A 25,308-nucleotide genomic window follows, 5' to 3' on the forward strand; every position below is an offset into this window, starting at 1 on the left:
CTATTAGTTCAGAGGAAATGATATTTCTAGCTTTGACATCATATTGTGCTTTCCTATTTTCTTCTTGAGACTACTCAGAAAAAATTTTTAAAACAGTTTTTCGATCAACAATGTGAGTTGGCTCAAAAGGACAATTTAAAGTTGCATCCTAAATTCCTCTATCCACAGATTTAAGAAAAAATTACATTCGTATTTTCCAAAAAGGATAATTTTCACCCGCAAATAGTGGTGGTCTGTTTGTAGATGCACCTTCACCAAAGGTTTGAAAACTGGAAGCCATCATCCAGGAATATAGTTGATTCATAGAAAACAGAAGTCGACTAGTTTTTCAAATATCTTATGAAAACCAACTCTAGTGCCAATTGTTGGAAACAGGATGGCTTAGTTTTAACGCCGAGAGAGGGGGGGGGGTGAATTGGTGAGGTTCAAAAATCAGAGTCTTTTTAAAATCTTTTTCGCAAAGTGTAAAGCTTTACAAAGTTTCTTAAATCGCAAGGAATAAGAATTTTAAGTGTAGTGGAAAAATAAAGTTGAGTGTGCTAAATGTAAAGTCGACTTAAAGTAAAAAGTGTAGGGAAAGAGAAAGCAAACACAGAGTTTTTATACTAGTTCAACCTCAATGCCTACATCCAGTGTCCTTCCACAACCACGAAGCCAATGCACTATATTAGTCAAGGTTTTTACACAAGATTTCTATAGAGACCTCCACGTCAAAATATAGACAATCTCTCTAACCCTCTAACTAAAAGTATAGGCAGCAACACAAAGATCTGCAGCAAGATATCCCCTCTTTTGCAATCTTCAACCCACTTTGAACAATCCTCAAAGTGTACAGAACTCCATGTTCTCTTCTAGTAATCCCAATAAGGGAGTCCAATCTCCAATAGATTGATAAGTCCTGATCACTATGATGAACACCAGTAGTGCATAATTTGATCAAACAGTAAGCACAACTTTCTTCCTCCTAAAGAAACTCTTCAAAGAAAGATCTCCTCCATCTTCTTGATGAGTTCTTGGAGCGTTTTAACAAAGATCAAAATCTAAAACAACAAATGAAAATGTAGATCAACCAAAGTCCCATTCTCTCTTTGTGAATCATCTATTTAAAGTTTTCTATAAAACATACGCTCCTGTAGTTGACTTTGCCACTAATGTAGTCGACTGTCATCAGACAGTTATAACAGTTAAAACAATTAGCAATAATCATAACAACCAAATTGATTACACATTTAATTTAGTTGACTTGCATTTAATGCTTTAGCATAGAATTGAAATATAGTCGTTATAACACAAAAGCATTAACAAAATTTCAAAACACATAACTAACTAAGTCGAATTCACTGCGCATGTAATCGACTTAAACACTTCAAAACATTTTTGAAAAACTTTTCATTGCAAAATTACTCACAACACTGTTTTTGAAAATCTATGCAAAGTCATGAGTTTTAATCGACTTACTTCATAATGAAGTCGACTTAAAACTTGCAGTTTTGCCATACAATATAAGTTCAACAAAGTGTGTTTGGTTTTCTTTTCTTAAATATATGTAATGCAATCACAAATGATGTATCAAGTATAAGATCAATGAATATGCATACATATATGAGAATCAACACAAACATGTTCTTCAAGATATCATTCATAGTAAAGAATGGAACATGTAACACATAACAATACATGTGTTATTAATAATGTGTTGTCATCATAAAAAACTAGAACACTGTGAAATTAAGGTTTATCTAAACCAGTGCTTCCCTTATCAACAATCTCAACACAAAATTTAAACAAATGACCATCAATTCATAATAAGAAGTTTCACCTAACAATATACTACCTTTCACTTCTATAATAATTAGTTTCCCGGATCTTACATTATCTTCAACTTCAAAAACTTTCATTCTCGAAAATAACACTAGTCAAATCCCTAAACACCCATTTTCAAATATTTATTTATTACAACCTTATAAACTATTTATTTATACCATAAAATCTTAACTCCCTTAATTTTTTAATTATCTAAAATACATTCTTCTAAAAATATACAACTCGACTTCTATGCTAAAATTTATAACCCTACAATTAATTACCTAATGCATTTGCAATTCACGTAACAATTCTCCAGGGCGTAATAAATTATCCCAAGGAACTCAAACATAGCACGCTATCCAATATATATATATATATATATATATATATATATATTACAATATATACATCCTGCTGTGAAGAAGACGTAATTGGTTATTGGAGTTGAGAGAAAAATCGATTTCACATCATAATTGTTTTATGCTCCTAATGTATAGTACATTATTTAGCCAACAAGCACGCATAAAAAAAATTTAGGTTAAACCTATTCCCTGGTTTTTATTTCGTGTTAGATTTTCTTAAATAGGTTCCCTTTTTATTTATTTATTTTTTTCAATTGGGTCTCTAAAAGTGAAAAATTGAAGCAATTGACTCTCTGCCGTTAAATTGGGTTAACGTAATTAACTTCCAAGTGACGTGTCAGTGTGAGGTGGATTAATTTAATGACATGACACATTAATTTAATGACATGGAATATATAATTAAAAAAAATTATGAGAATTGAAACCTGTTAAGACTCTGGCAAGCGTACCGAATCGTATCAAGTAATAATAAGTGTAAGACCAAATATTGTTTCCCTAGAGACTCATAGGCCTAGATATTCATGTGATTTATTGATTAATTACGACTTGAGCAAATAAAATTTAGGGTTTAGAATGCAAAAACGAAAATTAAATATGCATGATGATCAATTGGCAGTTGAATGATATGGATGAATTGTGTTGTTGGGGTTTCCGACTTATCCTAATCCAGTCTCATATAGTTATGAATTCTACTTTTTCATTAATGTTAACGCCACTTTCTAATTTAGCCTAATCCCAATGTCTTGGTGAAAAGAGCCTACTCCTAATTACTAGTTTACAATGTCTTGTTTCCCTAGCAATTATTCATACATTACATTCGCACAAAAGCTTAAAGGCAATTGGTCCTCCTATCCCTATGTCTAGGTAATATTGCTACCGAGAGAATTCCCTCATGTCTATATCTACCTACATGTGTCTATATAGATAAAATCAAAGATCACACTATTGAATAATGTCTTAAACAAAGCATGCAAAGATAATGGAGGAAGAACTCTAACAATTAATAAAAGAAAGCATATGAATAAAGCATCAATTCAATATATGAGAGTTTCAATAGGATTACATCGTTTCCCCAACAACAATGGAGGTTTAGTTCACCATAGACATGGTGAAACTAGATGAAAACAATGAAAAGAATGAAAAGATATACCCTAGATTTGATAAGTTGGAGCTCCCGCATCCAAAATCCGCCTCCGAGGGGTGAAGAAGTGTGTTTTTGCGTCTCTTCTGCCAAAAGATAGACCATCTAGGTCGTGCAAATCTATTTATAATTCATTAAAACATAGTAGAAACTGGCCTAGGCCCAAAGTAGTGGTGCTCAACGCTCGGTTACCGCTCAGCAGTGTGTCCGACACTCAAGATGGACGCTCAACATTGACTCCCAAGCGTTTGGCAGTGACTTCACTGTAGAAGCCAGCGCTCAGTGGTGGGGTAGTGCTCAGCGGTTGATGCGATACTCAAATTCTCCCCTCAATGTTGGCGCTTGAGCGTTTGACAAAGAATCCTTCAGAGAAGCTAGCGCTCAGCGGTGGTTGCGTTTCTTCTTTTGTGTGCTTCTCCATCTTTTCTTGAGTCCAACTCCTTCCTACTTCAGTTTCCTTCATTCAAGTCATGTTAAATCCTGACAAAATAAGGAAAACCAAGCATAATACCACTAAAACCACCTTTGACTCTCTTATTCTCTAACGTAAGCAAAATGCATGATTTCAAGCTAGTTTCTAAGTTATAAAGGGTGTATTTTGTGTCAAATTTTAGTATAAATAAACGGTTCTTGAACCGTTATCACAACCCCAAACTTAGAACTTTGCTTGTCCTCAAGCAAACAAAATGCAACTCAGCCTTCCACCAATCATCACAATGGTTCAATCACATTCAAAAATCTTTTCTTTCAAGACAAGTACTCACTAAAATCTGCTCATCAATAGAATTTAGTCAAGATACACACATGCCTTCATTCCCAATGCTTATCATGGTGTTCACACAATCACATAATATCCAACAGATGTTATTCTCATGAATGATCAATTAGTTAAGCACAGATAAAATCATAGATTCATGGAATCATTCCTCCAGATAAGGTGTTTCACTCAATCACTCAAGTGTTTCAAGAGGTCACTCCTTCCCTCTACTATCCACATTACACATAGAACAAAATTGCCTTTCATTTACCAGAATCAATCATCATCACACACACATCTCATCACAAGGACTTTTTCAAAGCCTATAATGTGGTTAGGCTAACAAGAAAAATTAGTTTTTCCAGATTACAAAATCCTTGAGTTAAGAGAGTCATTCAAACATTCATAGTTCAAGTACAAACTCTCTTTTTACCAATCTCACTCATTCCCAACTTTCCCTTATCTTTGCATTGAGCTTTTCTTTTCATTCTATCTTTTCTATCTTCTTTTATCTTTTGCATCTTTTCATGCTTTGCTCAACACATTAGCTTAATGCTTATCTTTTCTTTCAATTTCCCCAACAACCCTAAACTTGAACCTTAATCAATACCACACAATAATTCTCAACATAACTCAAGGTAAAGATTTTCAAAAAGGTTTTCAATATTGTTTAAGGCTTAGGTTCAAAAAAGGTAGAACACATGGTTCTTTTCATGGGACAAAAATTTTGCATTGGCTAAGAAAAAGGCTTGTTTCAAAAGGACCTTGATCATATGACAAATACATGCAATTCAATCAATCATAGAAACCTGGGCAATATCATTCATGCTTTCAAGTAGATAAAAATCATTCAATCAAAAACTCTGGAGTTCAAAACCTCACTCATAAGCTCAATAATCATTCCAAACATCCCAGATAAATACCCTGCTTAGCATCATAACCACAATCATAATATCATCATGCATCTGTTCACAAAGCTTGTGAACCACCACCTGTATATCAGCATACAGCGCAATCTCAACATCAATCAATATCAAGCATCATTAAGTAACACTCATCATGCAACAATATCAATCAAACCATCATAACAGATAAAGTGTTAGACCAAGTACATTAAAACCTACACTACTAAACAGAAGCAAATAAGGTTCAAATTACAAAACAAAAAGATAAAGAAAAATCATGTTCTAGTGTGGATAACATCCATTAATAGATGCTATCTCATCTCCTCAGCCCATACTATCATCGGAGTCCTCCTCCTCTCCATCTTCAGCATCCTCAAAGTCATCATCATCCTCGTCATCCTCATTCAAAGCCACCACGTTGTTAAACTCATCCATAGTCCACCTATGTGCAGGAGGCGTGTTTTACATGCCTATGGTCATCTCGGCAGTTGATAATGATTGAAAAACAGTTATTTTTATACTTAATTTTGTTACTTGATGCATCCTTTTTGACTTAGAAACTTGTTTGGTCTCATGATTTTGCCTTAGTTTTGTGAATAAGAGAGTTGAGGACATGCTTTATGATTTTATCACTAAATTCCCTTGATTTTATAGGTTTATTGAATGATTTGAAAGAAGGGTTGAAGTATCAAGGAGTTGTAGTGCAGAAAAGTCAATCAGAATGCAAAAAAGTCAACCAGTCAACCAGTCAACCAGAATGCTGAAAAGTCAACCAGAGTGTAGTTTTGTGCCGCAGGTGGCACTAGGCGGTCACCCAATGTTAAGCCCCTGGCAAGTGTATCAGATCCTTATCAAGTAATATAAACGGGTAAGTCCGAGTATCGTTTTCCCAAGAGACTCATGGCACTAAACTGTTGTGCTTTTGCATAACCAATCAAGACTATAAAAACAATATTTTGGGATTTTTAAATATAAAGTATGGAAAAGTAAACATGAATGCAATTTGATCAATTGAGGTTAAACACAAAATTGGATGGATGATGGTTAAAATTTGAGATGGGTTTGTTGCTAGGATTCAGATTTCACCCAATCACTCTCATATATCTACTTTTCTTATTTAATTTGCTTATTTATCATATTGTCATGCAAACTTTCTTAGTCTACCCTAAACCCAATTCCTTGGCGAAAAGAGCCTATTACTAATTACCGGCTTGCTATTCCTAGCCTCCCCTAGTAACTAATAATGCATGATAAACGGAAGCAAAATACAATTGATTGTCCTACCCCTATTCCTAGGCGGTATTAGCATAATCAAGGAATTCCCCCCAGTTCATGACATTATTGTACGTTCCCGTATCAATAAAGACAAACAACATTTACCGAATGAGTTAAACGATAAAAGCATTAAGCAAAGGTAAGGAATCCAACAATTGATAAAGATAAGCATATGCAAGCATATAAAGTAAACAAGAATTTTGATATAAAAGAGTTTAGAGGTTACATCTTTCCTCAGCAAGAAATAAGGTTAGTTCTCCATCGTCATGGAGAAACTAGGTGAATAATGGAATGAAAGAGATAGAAACCCTAAAAAGGAGAAAAAGAGAGCTGTTATCATCTCCAAATCTACCCCCAAAGGGTGAAAAATGTGTTTCTATGCCTAAGCCATCAAAAGATACAAACCCTAAGATGTTCTGGCCTTTAAATAGGACATAAAAATAACAGAAAACAGATCCAAGCCCAAACAGATCATAAAAATCGCACAAAATATATCAAATCACGTTCTGGTTGACTTTTTCTGGTTTCTGGTTGACTTTTTAGCACTCTAGTCAACTTTTCAGCATCTGGTTGACTGGTTGACTTTTCTGCACTCTGTTTGACTTTTCTGCACTCCAACCATTTGATACTTCATCCTTTCTTTCAATTCATTCCAAAAACCTACAAAATCAAGGGAATTTAATGATAAAATAATATAACATGTCCTTAACTCTTTTATTCACAAAACTAAAGAAAAATCATGAGTCAAAGCAAGTTTCTAAGTCAACAAAGGTGCATTTGCTATCAAAATTAAGTATAAAAATAACGGTTTATGAATCGTTATCACCCAACGCCGAGTGGTGGTGCTGAGCGCCAGTTTTTCCGGTTTTTCATTGTTTTTCACTTAGGCGACACCGTTGGGGGTAGTCAATAGTCCCTGTGTAGAAATGCCTTTAAAAAAATGCGATCATCTGGGACATGTGGAGGTTTCATTTCAGAGCAAATGCGTTGGAACCTCTCTAAATGTCTATGTGGGCATTCACCTGCAGAACCATAAAACCTAGGCAGCAAATCTATTAGTCTAGAGGTGAGAATGCAATGAACATCATCCTCACTATATGAAATTGCCTCCCAAAGAGCACTCTCAAGAATGGGAGGATGAGTCATATTTTTCTCAACATAAATGTCAGCAGAATATGCATGAGAAGCAATATCAGAGTTAAATGCAAAAGGAGAATCAAAGTCATGGACATAGGCAGAAGAGACAATATTCACAACATCAAAGTAGGTAGACATGTAGAAGAAAGAGGGGAAAAAGAAGAATACAATGAAAATATGCAACTAAAGCTACCTAAATGCAACACACAATGACAAACACACAAAACAGAACATCACTCTCACAACACAAGACAAGAACACAACACACACTAACACAACAAAGACCTAAAACCGAACCGTTGGTCCCCGACAACGGCGCCAAAATTTTAATGGGTGTCGCGGCCCATACAAATTTGATTGCATAAAAGAATGCAGTATAAACTAGGAAGTGACTCCTAGGTCGTCTCTCAAGGACCAAATGTGGTTCGAGAATTAGGTCAGACACGAAGGGGGGGGGGGGTTGAAAGTGTTTCTAAATGGAAAGTTAAACTAAATTAAAAACTGAAATTCAACCGAACATAATTAAAAGCATTAAAGTAAACAAAAACAGTAAACTGAACAGTGTATGTGAACTCATTAAAATGCAGCAGATAATAAAGAAAGATATGAAATTTAAATGCAACACTTAAAATTAAAAATGAAATGCTGATCATATCNGTCTATCAATGCATATTCTTCATGGTAAAAAAAAATCCTAATATATAGAATATAAAAATGAAAATCAGTTCAAGGCCAATAAGGTAAAACCCATTCAAGCTTTCCCAAGACAATACGTATCAACCGATCCTTTCAAACAATTAAGCACCGCTTCTACCTTTTCTAAAATAAAGAAATTGAATGCTACCTTTTCTCTTACTCCAAAACAAAAACAAAAGTTCAATCTTCATTTCATATGAATGAGCCGTCACACCTCTCATGCTCTTCCATCACGGCATTTCTCAAAACAAATAAGATGAATTCTCCAAATGAAAAACGTTGCACTATTTTTCCAATTGAAAGCAAATTAAAGAAGCTTGTAAGTTGAATCCATGCATCACCAAGGACGTGTCCCCTTCAAACTAATTCAGCAATTCCAAAATGTTTCTTCCACTCAATCACATGTGTCATGCCAAATGAAATTATCCTTTCCTTTGATAAAGTTAAATCACCGTGCTGCTAGTAAAACCGTGATAATGTGCACCCAAAATAAAATCATCAAGCTTTAAAATGAAAATGTTGAATCAATGCTTCTTCAATGAAATCAGCGTCTTCAATAAAAATAATATTATCATGTGCACAAGAAAAATAAAATTACCGTGAGTTGCAATCAAAAGAAAATAAAAACATTCAAATGCAAAGTAATGAATCACCGAGACCATGTTCCAAGATTTCAGCGTCCTCTTCTTTTCTCTCGGTGGCAGCTGCTAATGCACCGTCCTCCTTTCCATTTTCCATTTTCATTCCCTGGCAACTTCAAAGACAGCTCAAAAAAATTTAAGAGTGTGTCGGCCTCACTAGCTAAAGCCCCCAATAATAATGTTAAAGTAAGTTCTTCATTCTCCTTCATCCATAGTCAAATAAAATAAACATGATTTCCAAGAAAATGTTCCAGCCCCTGAATGTGTCCTTCTTCCCCAAAATGTTGCAGCAGCCGAGAATAAAAAAAAAAAAGAGTGTGAGCGGCGACAACAACTTACAAAAATGTTGAGAGTAAGCAACTCCCAAAATAAAACGTTACAACCCTCTTCTGTATGTGTCGACTACAGCTCCAAAAGCAAGGCAATGTGTCTCAAAATTTAGGGTGGGGTCCACCCAACCTTAGGGTTGCCAAGTGTCAAGTTAAATTGGCCCAAGATGCAAAGAGTTTGTCTAAAAAGTTTTAACAATTAAATTACAATACAATTAAAATTTAAAATGTCTAATTGCAGAGTCTTGAATTTATTTGGTGTCCTCCAAATGTCCCAAATTGTGTTTCCAAAATTTTCCTTGAAAATAATAATGCAAATAATTAGCTTAGAAAATTCAAATTAATTAAAATTAGAATTTCCGGTCAAATTAAGCATAATTAGGAAAAACGGGAAAATACCGGAAAATTAAGCACAATTCCCTGATTAATTCTAGCACAATAAACTAAGTGAAATCAATAAAATATCGACTCGTCAAAATAGACCACACTCAGTCTTTTGCACTCCTGGGCAAAATCAAGACGTCGAACAAGGAACAATTCATAGGACATCAGGGAGGTGACACAGACTCAACAGATAGAAAACAAAGACTAGCTAGGACAGAAATCTTTCAAGAAATCTGGACAAAGAAGAGGAAGTAGACAATATCCAACACAGAATAAAGGAAAACAGATACTCATGAAATCATCCAAGCAGTTCAAACCATGGCAAAATGATCAATCAACTCAAGAGGTTAATAAAAAATAACAGATCCTCACAGATGCACACTATCAGTGTTTCTCTCAAGTGTATAGGGTAAAGAAATTCAACTCAATGTACTCAAGAAAGCAAGCAACAACAAACTTGGCAAGCCTCTAAAATCAACACTAAAAAACATATGCATGTTTAAATCAAAAGGTCTTTTATGGATGTGATGAGCTCAAGGAAAAGGGAGGATAAATATGGATGAGAAGCTACAAACCAACGGAAATAAAGGAGCAATGGGGAATAAGTGAAAACACAGTCAAATCACACCCAAAACCCTCTAATTCAATCCTCTTCTTGACTCCATTATTCACAATTTTTTTTTTTAATTTTTATCATCTTGTCTCTTTTCTTTTCTCTCTTTTCAGAACACAACTCCAAGAGACAAAATACACAACATATTTACAAAACAAAACAAGAAGAGGAGCCAACTAGCCAATTCATCATAATCTCCCAGGAGACCACACTTATTCCCAAAACAATTCCAAAGCTCCAAAATTCCCTAAGGTTAAGGTAATCATGGTTTTTCACTTAGGGCTGTTGTATGAGCTTCAAAACAAAGAATTGGGGAAAGTAAAGGCTCAAAGGGGTTATCAAAGGATCACAACAAGGTAGGCTCATCTGGCTAGAGAGGCTCAACAACAAAACTGCCTTTATCACTTCCAAACATGCATATCAATCAAGAAGTATCAAAAAGAGTCAAGCCAAGGCATATGTGCAAGCAATCAAGAGCCATATCACACACAAGAAAGAATATCAAGTGGCTCAAATCTCACACAGGGTAATCTGTCACAATCGAATCAACCTCTCAAACATCACAATCATCTTTCCAAGCAAAGAAAAGCAAGGATTTCAAGCTAATCAGAGTATCAATGAAGTGAAGGAAAAACTGACAACCTAAACAAAGTCCAAAAATAAAGAGAAACATGCAAAACTGTACACAAGACAAAACAAAAACTACCTAGAAAAAAAAAAAATTTAACGCAGAAAAACAAAAACTGACAAAGAAAATAGAATTCTCCCCCAATAGACCACACTTAAACTACACAGTGTCCTCAATGTGTCACAAGCATAAGATCGCAATCATAACAGTCAACAGATCAAGGACAAGGGCAATAAAAGCGGGAAACAAAGGAGAAGGGAAAAGAAAACTCCCCTGATCATGGTGGCAGTTGCCAATTTTGGACTTTCAGGGAGATATCTTCCACCATTGGGTTCAGCAAAGAAGTCTTGAGGAGGAACTGCTTCAGTCTCCAAATTTGATCAAGTAGGGAGATGTCCTCCACAGCTGGATCCAAGAAGCATTGACTGTTGATGAGTAGGTTCAGCTGATGCATATTAATCGTCAAGCTTTTGTGTTTACTGGCACCCTTGTCTTCCACTGTGGGTGTGTGTTGATCAAATGCATGTGTACCTCCTACATCATAGTTAGTACATTGTGGCTCCACATAAATAACATGCATGGGTATATCACCCAATCTCAGTGTAAGAGGGTGAACCTCAGCTATACCCTCAGAACGTGAATCAATTTCAGAAATAGAAACAATATCAATCACAGGTTCAAATTCATGTTCAGTGCATGGAGAACAAACATTTAGATGTGATGGCAAAAAGTGGTTCTCATCATGCAGAGAAGGAGAATTAAGAACAGACCCATCAACAACATAATCATCAACACACCTATCAATAGCATAATCATCAACAACCGAATCAATCATAGGTATGTTTACCTCCAATTCCCTGAAGATTGGTAGAGTGGTGAAAGGTGAAGATGGTGTACCTATCTCAAAAATGTTGCTAATATCTGTCTGTTCCTTCAATTCTTCATCAGTCTCCTCAGGTGCAAGAGTAGGGACATAGGAAGGTGGGAAAGTAGGTGGCATAATACTAAGCTCATGACTTTGTTCCCCATCTCCTAAACATCATTTGGAAGCTGAACAACCTGAAATGGTGATTCCTCTGAAACATAAGACTGTTCCTCAGTGAGCTGAGTGGCCATCTGCCCCATCTGATCAGTCAAACTCTGAATGGAAGCTCTGGTCTCCTGTTGAAACTCCATGTTCTCTCGCCGGAACTGAATGTTCAGAATAGTCATCTGCTCCAATAAGTCCTTCAATGTAGGCTCAAAAGTAGTGGAAAGATGATGAGTTGCTTGGGCAGGCTCATGAAACTGCAACTGCTATGGTTCCTGGACAGGGGGAGGCATACAAGCACTCTGGAATGGTGGTTCTTGATATTGAAGCTGTGAAGTACCGTACCATCCCAGGTTAGGATCATTCCACCCAGGATCGTTGCTATATGAATCAAAATGATGCTGAGTAGGGCGAAATCTTTCCAAAAACTGATGCTTTAGATCTTCCCAATTGGCCTTGAATTCTGGAGGAAGATAATAAAGCCATTCCCATGCTGCTTCTTTTATTGAATGCAGAAATGCCTTTAAGAAAATCCGATCATCTGGGACATGTGGAGGTTTCATTTCAGAGAAAATGCGTTGGAACCTCTCCAAATGTCTATGTGGGCATTCACCTACAGAACCATAAAACCTAAGCAGCAAATCTCTCAGTCCAGAGGTGAGAACGCAATGAACATCATCCTCACTATGTGAAACTGGCTCCTAAAGAGCACTCTCAAGAATGGGAGGATGAGTCATATTGTTCTCAACATAAATGTCAGCAGAATATGCATGAGAAGCAATATGAGAGTTAAATGCAGAAGGAGAATCGAAGTCATGGACATAGGCAGAAGAGACAGTATTCACAACATCAAAGTAGGTAGACATGTAGAAGAAAGAGGGGAAAAAGAAGAATACAATAAAAATATGCAACTAAAGCTACCTAAATGCAACACACAATGACGAACACACAAAACAGAACATCACACTCACAACACAAGACAAGAACACAACACACACTAACACAACAAAGACCTAAAACTGAATCGTTGGTCCCCGACAACGGCGCCAAAATTTTCATGGGTGTCGCGGCCCATACAAATTTGATTGCATAAAAGAATGCAGTATAGACTAGGAAGTGACTCCTAGGTCGTCTCTCAAGGACCAAATGTGGTTCGAGAATTAGGTCAGACACGAAGGGGGGGGGGGGGTTGAAAGTGTTTTTGAACGGAAAATTAAACTAAATTAAAAACTGAAATTAAATCGAACATAATTAAAAGCATTAAAATAAACGAAAACAATAAACTAAACAGTGTATGTGAACTCATTAAAATGCAGCAGATAATAAAGAAAGATATGAAATTTAAATGCAACACTTAAAATTAAAAATGAAATGCTGATCATATCCGTCTATCAATGCATATTCTTCATGGTAAAAAAAAATCCTAATATATAGAATATAAAAATGAAAATCAGTTCAAGGCCAATAAGGTAAAACCCATTCAAGCTTTCCCAAGACAATACGTATCAACCGATCCTTTCAAACAATTAAGCACCGCTTCTACCTTTTCTAAAATAAAGAAATTGAATGCTACCTTTTCTCTTACTCCAAAACAAAAACAAAAGTTCAATCTTCATTTCATATGAATGAGCCGTCACACCTCTCATGCTCTTCCATCACGGCATTTCTCAAAACAAATAAGATGAATTCTCCAAATGAAAAACGTTGCACTATTTTTCCAATTGAANGCAAATTAAAGAAGCTTGTAAATTGAACCCGTGCATCACCAAGGACGTGTCCCCTTCAAACTAATTCAGCAATTCCAAAATGTTTCTTCCACTCAATCACATGTGTCATGCCAAATGAAATTATCCTTTCCTTTGATAAAGTTAAATCACCGTGTTGCTTCCATCTTCAATTAAAATTCCTTTCTAAATAAACTAAAGTGCTGGATTGATAAAAAAAAAATGGAATGTGCTGAAGTAAAACCGTGATAATGTGCACCCAAAATAAAATCATCAAGCTTTAAAATGAAAATGTTGAATCAATGCTTCTTCTATGAAATCAGCGTCTTCAATAAAAATAATATTACCATGTGCACAAGAAAAATAAAATGACCGTGAGTTGCAATCAAAAGAAAATAAAAACATTTAAATGCAAAGTAATGAATCACCGAGACCATGTTCCAAGATTTCAGCGTCCTCTTCTTTTCTCTCGGTGGCAGCTGCTAATGCACCGTCCTCCTTTCCATTTTCCATTTTCATTCCCTGGCAACTTCAAAGACAGCTCAAAAAAATTTAATAGTGTGTCGGCCTCACTAGCTAAATCCCCCAATAATAATGTTAAAGTGAGTTCTTCATTCTCCTTCATCCATAGTCAAATAAAATAAACATGATTTCCAAGAAAACTAGCTTAAATGTTCCAGCCCTAGAATGTGAACTTCTTCCCCAAAATGCTGCAGTAGCCGAGAATAAAAAAAAAAAAAATAAGTGTGAGTGGCGGCAACAGCTTACAAAAATGCCGAGAGTAAGCAGCTCCCAAAATAAAACGTTACAGCCCTCTTCTGTATGTGTCGGCTACAACTCCAAAAGCAAGGCAATGTGTCTCAAAATTTAGGGTGGGGTCCACCCAACCCTAGGGTTGCCAAGTGTCAAGTGTCCAATAAAATTGGGTCCAACAACATTTTTCGAAAATTGGCCCAAGATGCAAAGAGTTTGTTTAAAAAGTTTTAACAATTAAATTACAATACAATTAAAATTTAAAATGTCTAATTGTAGAGTCTTGAATTTATTTGGTGTCCTCCAAATGTCCCAAATTGTGTTTCCAAAATTTTCCTTGAAAATAATAATGCAAACAATTAGCTCAGAAAATTCAAATTAATTAAAATTAGAATTTTCGGTCAAATTAAGCATAATTAGGAAAAACGGGAAAATACCGGACAATTAAGNACAATTCCCTGATTAATTCTAGCACAATAAACTAAGTGAAATCAATAAAATATCGTCTCATCAGTGAGTAACTATGGACATAACATAGCATATAATTTCAAAGATAACATCATAACATAGACTAAAATAGTCATCACATCACAACACATCTCAGTATTCAACTCATAACTCAAATCATCACCACCCAGACTATCATATTCATAGCATTACGATACATCACATTATTAAACTCATAACTCAAATCATTTACAGAAGCTTCTATTGTTTCCTTGAATTTTGTCATACCAACCTGTTTCGCAAAACAGGGCGATTCGAGCCGCATTCCATCGCAACTTCAGGCCTATCTCCCCGACTCCTCAAGGAATTACGACTAAAAACTTCGGTTAGGCGCACCTACCGAGCACTATATTCACACGAGTCGAAGTCATTGGGCAAGACATTCAACCTTCTCTAGTCCCCGCGCACGAGGATAGGGTGACACTCGAATCTCAGTCTCCGTAGAGAACTCAACACACTATTGTATCGCAATACGAACACCATCGGTTCGACAAAAATTCTAAGGAAATGACAGAACACTTGCTCTCACAACTTCACCATCACAACCATACACATATCACCCGCATATTCAAAGTCAACCAAATGCATTGACCAACAATTAATTAAAAATACTCAAATAATTAAATCAATCAATTTTTTCACAATAAAAATAATTTAATTATTTTCCTACTTGCGCACCCCCGTGAAATTATTAATCTCACCCTCCCATCCACTAGAACCAATATTTCTAGTGCACCCCCGCTTTTACTAAAAATCACAACACATGATAAAACACATTTTTTCATGTACTCCTTTTTATTTTAAATACACCCCCTCTCTTAAGTTTACCAACCCAAATGGACCCCACTAATCTTTTTAATTTTAAACTCAAACTTTTCTCTCCAAGTGGACCCCACTTTAAACTCATTTTTCACCAAAACTCTCATTTTCTCTCCTACTTTTCTACTTTTTACGTAACCAAAGTCTCTCTCCCTTCTCTCTTTTCCTTTTATTTTCAATTAAAACCCAAAGTTTCACTTTGCCTATCTTTCTCTCTCAAAAACCATGGACTCCACACCACTTTTACTATCTATTCTATTGGTCAAAGTTAACATTTCTCTCACTTGCACAATTCCCTTACGTTGAAACTACACACACACCAAATTACAATTTCACTCTTCTCTCTCTTACCAAAAAGTTTACGGCCCCACACCATACCTCACTGATGGGTGTCGCGGCCCATACAAATTTGATTGCAATTTAGAAATGCAGTATAATGCTAGGGAATGACCCCCAGGTCGTCTCTCAAGGACCAACTGCGGTTCAAAGTCAAGTCTAACACAAAAAGGGGGGGGTTTGAAAAGTGTTTTTGCGAATGCGAATAACTAAATTAAAACAAATGGACATTAAACTCAACTGAGTAAGTTAGAAAACATCAAGGTAAAATAAAATCCTAATCCCAACATTTCAACAAACAATTATCTAAACACAAGTAAAACTATAAAATGCAACACTAAATTAGAGACATCAAAAACAACTAATCCTACTATGTAAGTTAATGCAAAACAAAGGGGTAATTAAACATGCTTTTTAATCCATCAATTATGTGACCAATATTCATCTACCAAATGAAATTAAAAGTGCAATTAGCTTGAGAAAACCCCCTTGGGCCGTGAGCTCCTAGTCCACCAAGGCCCAACTTCAATTCTTGACTTTCTTCCTTAAATGAACCATGCAAGATGTGTTGACTCTTTGTCTCATATGCACCAAACTTCAAGACAACAATCATGTGCCTTCCATATCATTCAAAACCGTCACCCACTCCTTGCATGTAGCAAAATAAAATGGAAACCATGCTAAGGGAGGAAATTCACGTGAAAAATGGCAATGTTGGGTGCAAGGAATGCTCTAAAAAGTCCACAAGTCAAAGGGTGCTTTAATCTCTTCTTTCAAGATGCCACATGTGCAAAGTCAAGGCAATGGAAAACAATCACAATAACCTCCATTCTTCAAGGCCACTCACGGCAATTCCAAGTGAAAGCAAGACAAAACTTAATTAGGAAACATTCCATAGTCAAAAGTAGCATCTCATGTGTTTGGCCAAATNGGGTAAAGAATTAATTACACCTTCTCTCTTCCTTTTCCACTCCAATTTCGTTTTTCTTCAACAAGAAAACATTAAAATTGTTCCTTCCCCTCTCCATACCGTGAACACACACAAAGAAACCCAAGTTTCAAATGCAAACCAACACAAGCATAGCAAAACCAAGTTCTACCTTCATAAATCCAACTTCACCACTCATCTTTCTTCAACTTTTTGACCAAAACAAAACCAAACCTCTAGCTTCCCTTGCATAACCATCCAGCCACCATTATCAAACACAAAGTCCAGCTCAAAATTTGCTTCCCAACATCAAAAACAAAATGCTAGAAGAAAATGGCTCAAGAATACAATACCCATACACCAACTTAAGCCTTTTTCACTACCAACCTTGACAACAACTCCATTTTCATCCTCCAAACCAAGAAACTCAAAATAAAAACGAAATCACTGCAGCAAAATGATGAGAAAACCGAAATGGACAATGGGTCTCCCTTCCACCAAAGAAACCNCCATGAAAAAGCAAAGAAGAAGCTTCAAACTCAAGCATTCAACCTTCAAAACGAAAATCTAAAGAGAGAAATGGTAAATCTTCATTCCATCAAGCAAGAACAAGCATTGTAGCACATAATAGAAGAAGAAAGACGTGATCTTGCTCATTCATAGTGAAGAAACGAAAATAGCACACCAAGGCTCCCAAGAGAGAGTTCATACATGCAAAGGCTAAAATGAAAGTGTGGAATGAGTAAGTTGNAGTGTGTCTCGGTCTTTGCCCTAGGAAAATACCTTCCAACTCACAAAATAGGTGGGGTCCACCTCCTAAAAACCTGGGGTTTTGGTGCAAAGTGTCCCACACATTGGGCTTCTACAAAATTTGCCACAAAAGGGCCTAAATGCACTTAATCTAATTAAGGTTTCTAAAAAAAACGAAAATACAACTTTATAAAAATGAAAATGGCTAAATTTTGAGTCTTGAATAATTATGCCACCATCCCTAATGCTCCAATTGATGTTTCCCAAAATTTCCCTGCAACCAAAATACACTTAATCAGCTCAGAAAACCCAAATTAGCACAATTACAAATTCCCGACCAAATTAAGCAGAATTCGGAAAACGGGGAAATAACAGACAATTAAACACAATTCCCTGGTTTATTTAAGTGCAATAAACTAAATATAGTTCAAGAAATAACCACTCATCACTCACACACTCCTTATTTCATTTTTATTTTCTCTCTTCACTTTCTTACGTCAAAACCATGCACACACACACTCTAATTCCATTTTTCTTCATTACCTTTGAATTTTCAACACCCATTTTAACTCACCTTTCTCCCACTCAACTCACGACAAACACATACTCACACCTCCTTTCACTCTTTCACTTTTTCTTTCTCAACTAAAACCCAAAAACCACCTTTCTTCTACTCTTCTCTCACGTTAACCGAGACTCCTCCCTTCCTTCTCTTTTCTCCTTGCCTTTGCTATGTGATTTGTAGTGTGCCCATCTCCTCCTTCCACTTCCATAATTCTTCTTTCATGTTCTTCTTCCTCCGATGACACCAAGCTTCTTCTTTCTTCATTACTTTCATCAACCCCATATACCCCATCTCACAAAAACATCACTTTCACTCCTCTCATACTCATAACTCAATCTTTTCTCTTCCAACAATGGGAGAGAACTCTCAATACCCTCCTACCCACACTCTTGGTCAAAGAGTGTAGATAAACATCCCACAAAAATATTATAATTCATACATGGTAATAAGGAAACAAGATGCACACAATATAACATGATTTTAAGTGTACCCATAAAACTTTTTCATACACATACATCACCCCAAAGTGTCCAAAACATGTATACCCATTTTAAGAACAACACTTTTTGAAAAACCAACATGTAAAGTTCAAATTATACCCAAAACTAGAAAAAAACGAAAATCACTATATATATACAACCCAAAGTATACCCCTTCACAACCCCAATATTTGAAAATGCATGAAAATAATCATTCTCCATACAAAAACACATGAAACTAAACACAAAAAGAGAGAGCATGCATCAACATATTAACTTTAATCTCAACACAAAAGAAAGGAAGCATGCATCAACATTATCATGTTACCTTCTACCCATCATACACCATATTATATCCCAAGTTAGACTCCAAGTCTTCAGTCCTCTAAGACTCTCTCAAGTCACGACCACCACCCAAACACTAGGGTGTTTTTCTTTCTCTCACCAACTTGATTGATCTAGAACGGTATCAGAGCCTAGCCTCTCCTAGTACGGTGTGGTTCGAGGACGAACCAAGCAGAAATTGATGGGCATGTGACGCCCGGGCACTTAGAGGGCGGGGAGTGATCGCCGGTGCAAGAGGGACGGACAAGGAGCAGCTCCTGGCAGGCTTCTAGTGGAAGGGGTACATGGACAAAGTGTAATGTCCCGGCAAGTTACAGGGACTATTGACTGCCCCCACACATCACCATGAGGCTTTCCAGTGTGCTTTGTCCTCACTCGCACACTTTCCGAGAAAACTTCCCGGAAGGTCACCCATCCCAGAATTTCTCCAGGCTAAGCACGCTTAACCATGGAGTTCTTATGGGTTAGGCTACCGAAAAGTAAATGCATTTTGGTGATATGAGTAGCCAAATTAATTCCTTTAAGCTATCCTTCAACTGTATAGTCCCACACCTATACAGTCTCCAAATCCCTCTCATTACGGTGTATGTTCGATTCGTCCATGTACCCCTTCCACTAGAAGCCTGCCAGAAGCCGCTCTTTATCCGTGCCTCTTGCACCGGCGATCACTCCCCGCCCTCTCAGTGCCCGGACGTCACACCCACCGCTGAGCGGTGGCCCAGCACTGGGTAGTGGACTTTTAGGCCTGGGCCAATTTTTCTGTTATTTTTCTGAGTTATAAATAGAATTGCATGACCTAGAAGGGGTATCTTTTGACAGAAAGAGGCGTAAAAACACTCTTTTCACCCCTCAGAAGCGGATTTTGGATGTGGGAGCTCCAATCTATCAAATTTAGGGTTTAATTTTCATTCTTTCCATTATTTTCATCTAGTTTCACCATGATTATGGTGAACTAAACCTCCATTGTTGTTGGGGAATTGATGTAACCCTTTGAAACTTTCATATATTGAATTGTTGCTTTATTCATTAATTGTTTGGGTTTTTCCCCTTTTCTCCATGCATGCTTTGTTTAACTCATTCAATAGCATGATCTTTGATTTTATCTTTATGGACACATATAGATAGATCTAGACATAGGGGAACTCTCTGGGAGCAATATTACCTAGACATAGGAATAGGAGGACCGATTGCCTTTAAGATTTTGTGTGAATTATGTAATGCATGATCAATTACTAGGGAGACAAGACATTGTAAACTAGTAATAGGGAGTAGTCTCTTTTCACCAAGACATTGGGATTAGGATAAATTAGAAAGTGGCATTAACATTAATGAAGGAGTAGAATTCTTTGATATATGAGAGTAGATAGAATGAAATCATAAACCCCAACAACATAATTCATTCATACATCATTCACCTGTGTTATCTTTTGGTCAATTGATCAAAACCTTTGCATGCATATTTAATTTTCGTTTTTTCTAGTCTTAAATAATCAACAAAGTCTAGGCCTATGAGTCTCTAGGGAAACGATACTTGGTCTTACCACTTATTATTACTTGATACGATTCGATACACTTGTCGGACCCTTAACAAGTTTTTGGGGTCGTTGCCGGGGACTTGTGGTTTAACTATTCTAGTAGTGTGATTATTGATTAACTTTGACTTGATTTTTTTATCTTTGTTTTTTTATTCTAATACTGAAGTTAACCCTAAGCAGGAATGTCAGGCCACTACCATTGAAAGTGATAAGTTTGTTGATGAGAAAAAGATAGAAAGAGATGAGGAGAAGATAAAGGACGAAAAGATAGAGAGAGATGAGGATAAGATAGAGGAAGAAGAAACAGAAAGGTTGAGTGAAGAAGATAAAGATGAAGAAAAGGAAAAAGAAGTGGTTGAGAGAAAAGAAAAAAAGAGAAAATGTGTGAAAGTAAAGAAGAAAGCAAGAGAAAAGAAAAAGAGAAAATTGAAGGAGAAAAAGAGTAAGAAAAAGAGGATGAGAGGAAAAAAAGAAAAGATCATATGAAAAACCCCTTCCTCATCCAAAGACATTGTTAACACTCCGACAAGTGTACTGAATCGTATCAAGTAATAATAAAATGGTAAGTCCGAGTATCGTTTCCCAAAGGACTCTTAGGCCTAAACGTTCACGTGAATTCTTGATTTCTTAAGACTTGATGTAACGAGAATTAGGGTTTTAAATGCAAAACGGAAAATAAACATGCATGCAAAGATTGATCAATTGACAGTTGAACTATATGGATGAATGGTGTTGTTGGGGGTTTATGATTTCATCCTAATCCACTCTCAAATATTTACAAATTCTACTCAATTCTACTTCTTTGTCAATGTTACTGTCACTTTCTAAATTCCCCTAATTCCAATATCTTGGTGATTAGAGTCTAATCCTATTTACTAGTTTACTATGTCTAGTCTCCCTAGTAATTAATCATGCATTACATAATTCACACAGAAGCTTAAGGCAATTGGTCCTTTTATCCCTATTTCTAGGTAATATTGCTACCAAGAGAATTCCATCGTGTCTAGCCCTAACTATATGTGTCCATATAGATAGAATCAAAAGTCATGTTATTGATTAATATCTTAAACAAAGCATACAAATATAATGGAGGAAAAACTCTAAAAATTGATAAAGGAAAGCATATGAATTAAAGTAAGAATTTCAATACATGAAAGTTTCAATAGGATTACATTGTTTCCTCCAACAACAATGGGGTTTAGTTCACCATAATCATGGTCAAACTAGATGAAAAGAATGAAAAGTATGAAAAGATAACCCTAGAATTGATAAGTTGGAGCTTCCGCATCCAAAATCCGCCTCCAAGGAGTGAAGAAAGTGATTTTGCATCCTTTTCACCAAAAGATCCCCCTCCTGGGTCGTCCAAATCCATTTATAAGTTCTTAAGTCGAAGCAGAAACTGGCCCAAGCCCAATAGTCCACTGCCCGACGGTGGGTTCACCGCCCGACGGTGGGTTCACCGCCCGACGGTGGGTTCACCGCCCGACGGTATGTACGACACTTGACATCACCCCTCAAGGCTGCCACCTGAGCGTTTGGCAGAGAGTTCCCTGAAGGTTCCACCGCCCGGCGGTGGTTTACCACCTGGCGGCGACGTCGACACTTGTATTCACCCCTCAGCGGTGCCGCTTGAGCGTCTAACAAAGAGTCTCTGGAGAGTACACCGTCCGACAGTGGTTTCACCGCTCGGCGGTAGCTGCGACTCTTCTTTTCTTCACATTTCCTCCTTCTCTTAAGTCCAACTCCTACCTTCTTCAACTTCCTTCATTCAATTCCTGATAAATCCTGCCAAATCATGGAAAAACCAAGCATAAAACCAAGAAAACCAACTTTAACTCTCATATTCTCTAGCTTAAGCAAATTGCATGATTTCAAGCTAATTCTAAGTCATAAAGGGTGTGTTTAATGTCAAATTTAAGCATGAAAATAACGGTTTTTGAACCTTTATCGGACATATCATAGGAAGGAAAAGAAATTTAAGTGCTTTAGGGAGATCATCAAGAAATTGGAGATTAAAGTTCCTATGATTGAGATATGGAAACAGGTGTTTGGTTTTATCAACTTTTTGAAGAAATTCAGCAAAAATAAGAAAAAGAAAGGAATATCAAGCAAGGAGAATGTCAACACTTACTAATGGGTGTTTGAACTTTATTGGGTCAAGCTAATGACGTTAAAAGAGTGCTTGTTGGGAGGCAACCCAGTTTCTGATTTTTTCTTTTTAATTTATTATTTGTGTGGTTTGGATTTGATTTTTCTTTGTGTGTTGGAGTTTTTTTTAGGTCATATGGTACTTCTGATGGCAATGATGATAGCATCTACTGATGGATGCTAGGAGGACTCAAATAACGACATTTACTGATGGATGTTGTTATGATAAAGATGAGGAATAATAACATTTACTAAAGGATGCAATATGATTAAGCATCTACGGAGGGATGTTATGTGATTAGGCATCTATTGATGGGTGTCGTTGACAACATTTACTGATGAATGCTTATGAAGATGAGAAAGATTAACATCTACTGATGGCTGCTAATGAGAAAGATGTGCATCTACTGAAGGATGCTGGAGGACTATTGGGTCAGGCTCGTGACGTTAAACAAGCGCTACCTGGGAGGCAACCCAGTTTTCTAAACCTATCTTTTTAATTTATGCTTTATTTGCTTTTGGTTTTAGAATAAGTGTTGATGTACTTGGTTTAAAACTTATATCTGATGCAACAGGTTGATGATGATTTGATGAGTGTGCTTGATGATGCTTTTATATTAATTGATGTTGAGATAATATATGAGATGCTATATACAGGTGGTGGTTCACAATATGTGTGAATACATGCATGTTGATATGATTGTGATTGTGATACTGGGCAGGATGTGTATCTATGTATTGGAACTTGAAATTAGTATATGTGAGGTTTTGAACTCCAGAGTTTTTGATTGAATGACTGCCATTACTTTGAAAGCATGAATGACTTTGCCCAAGTTTCTATGATTAAATCACTTGCTTGCTTGTGTCATATGATCAAGACCATTTTTATTAGCACTTTCTTAGCCAATGCATAAACTTTCGTCCCAATTAAAAAGAGCACAATGTGTTCTACCCTTTTTGAAACTAAGCCTTAAACAGGATGTGAAAACCCTTTTTGAAAATCTTTACCTTGAGTTAAGTTGAGAATTATTGTGTGGTATTGATAAAGGTTGAAGTTTGGGGCTGTTGGGAAAATTGAAAAAGAAAAGATAAGCATTGAGCTAATGTGTTGAGCAAACATGAAAAAATGAAAAAGATAGAAAAGATAGATTGAAAGAAAAAGATAAGCTCAATGCAAAAAGGGGAAAGTTGGGAATGAGTGAGATTGGTTATTAAAGAGAGTTTGTGCTTGAATTATAAATGTGAATAACTCTCTTAACTCAAGGTTTTTGTGATCCAGAAAAACCAATGTTCTTCTTAGCCCAACCACGTTACAAGCCATGAAAAGTCCTTGTGATGATAACTTGCTTGTGAGTATGATTGATTGTGGTTAAATGAAAGACAAAGTTAATTTGTGTGACATTATGATAGTAGAGAATGAGTCACCTCAATATACACCTGTGTGCTTGAGTGAAACACTTTCCTTGGTGAGGAGTAGTTCCAGTTATACATGATTTCATCTGTGCTTAGTTGAGTGGTCATTCATGACAATAGCATTTGTTGAAAAGACTGTGATTATATGAACACCATATTGAGTTTAATTGAAGTAATCATCTGTACATCTTGACTGATATTTTTATGATGAGCTGAGAATGATTACTTGTCTTAGAAAAAAGAGATTTGAACTGTGTTAATCCATTGTATTGATTGTTCGAAAGTTGAGTTACATTTTGTTTACTTGAGGACAAGTAAAATTCTAAGTTGGGAGTTGTGATAAGGTTCAAAAACCATTATTTTTATACTTAATTTTGATACTTAATGCATCATTTTTTACTTAAAAACTTGCTTGGACTCATGATTTTGCCTTAGTTTTGTGAATAAGAGAGTTGAGGACATGCTTTATGATTTTATCACTAAATTACCTTGATTTTGTAGGTTTATTGAATGATTTGAAAGAAGGGTTGAAGTATCAAGGAGTTGTAGTGCAGAAAAGTCAACCAGAATGCAAAAAAGTAAACCAGTCAACCAGTCAACCAGAAAAGTCAACCAGTCACGAGAATGCTGAAAAGTCAACCAAAGTGCAGTTTTGTGCCGCAGGTGGCGCTGGGCGGTGACCCAACACTGAGCGGTGGCGCTAAGCGCCAATTTTTCCAGTTTTCCATTGTTTTTCGCCTAGGCGACACCGCTAGGCGCTATTTTGAGTGTCGTACCCTGATGAGTGGTTATTTCTTGAACTATACTTAGTTTATTGCACTTAAATAAACTAGGGAATTGTGTTAAATTGTCTGTTATTTCCCCGTTTTCTGAATTCTGCTTAATTTGGTCGGAAATTCGTAATTGCGCTAATTTGGGTTTTCTGAGCTGATTAAGTGTATTTTGGTTGCAGGGAAATTTTGGGAAACATCATTTGGAGCATTAGGGATGGTGGCATGATCACAACATTTAGCCATTTCCATTTTTATAAAGTTGTAATTTCGTTTTCTTTAGAGACCTTAATTAGATTAAGTGCATTTGGGCCGTTTTGTGGCAAATTTTGTAGAAGCCCAATGTGTGGGACACTTGGCACCAAAACCCTAGGAGCTGGACCCCACCTATTTTGAGAAGGGGACGGTATTTCCTAGGGCAATTGCCGAGACCACACACAACTCACTCATTCTACACTTTTGCTTTGGCTTTGCATGTATGAACTCTCTCTTTGGAGCTTTGGTGTGCCATTTTCGTTTTTGAGCTTTAATG

The sequence above is a fragment of the Vigna radiata genome, unplaced genomic scaffold, assembly GCF_000741045.1.
Source record: "Vigna radiata var. radiata cultivar VC1973A unplaced genomic scaffold, Vradiata_ver6 scaffold_95, whole genome shotgun sequence".
NCBI lineage: Eukaryota > Viridiplantae > Streptophyta > Magnoliopsida > Fabales > Fabaceae > Vigna > Vigna radiata.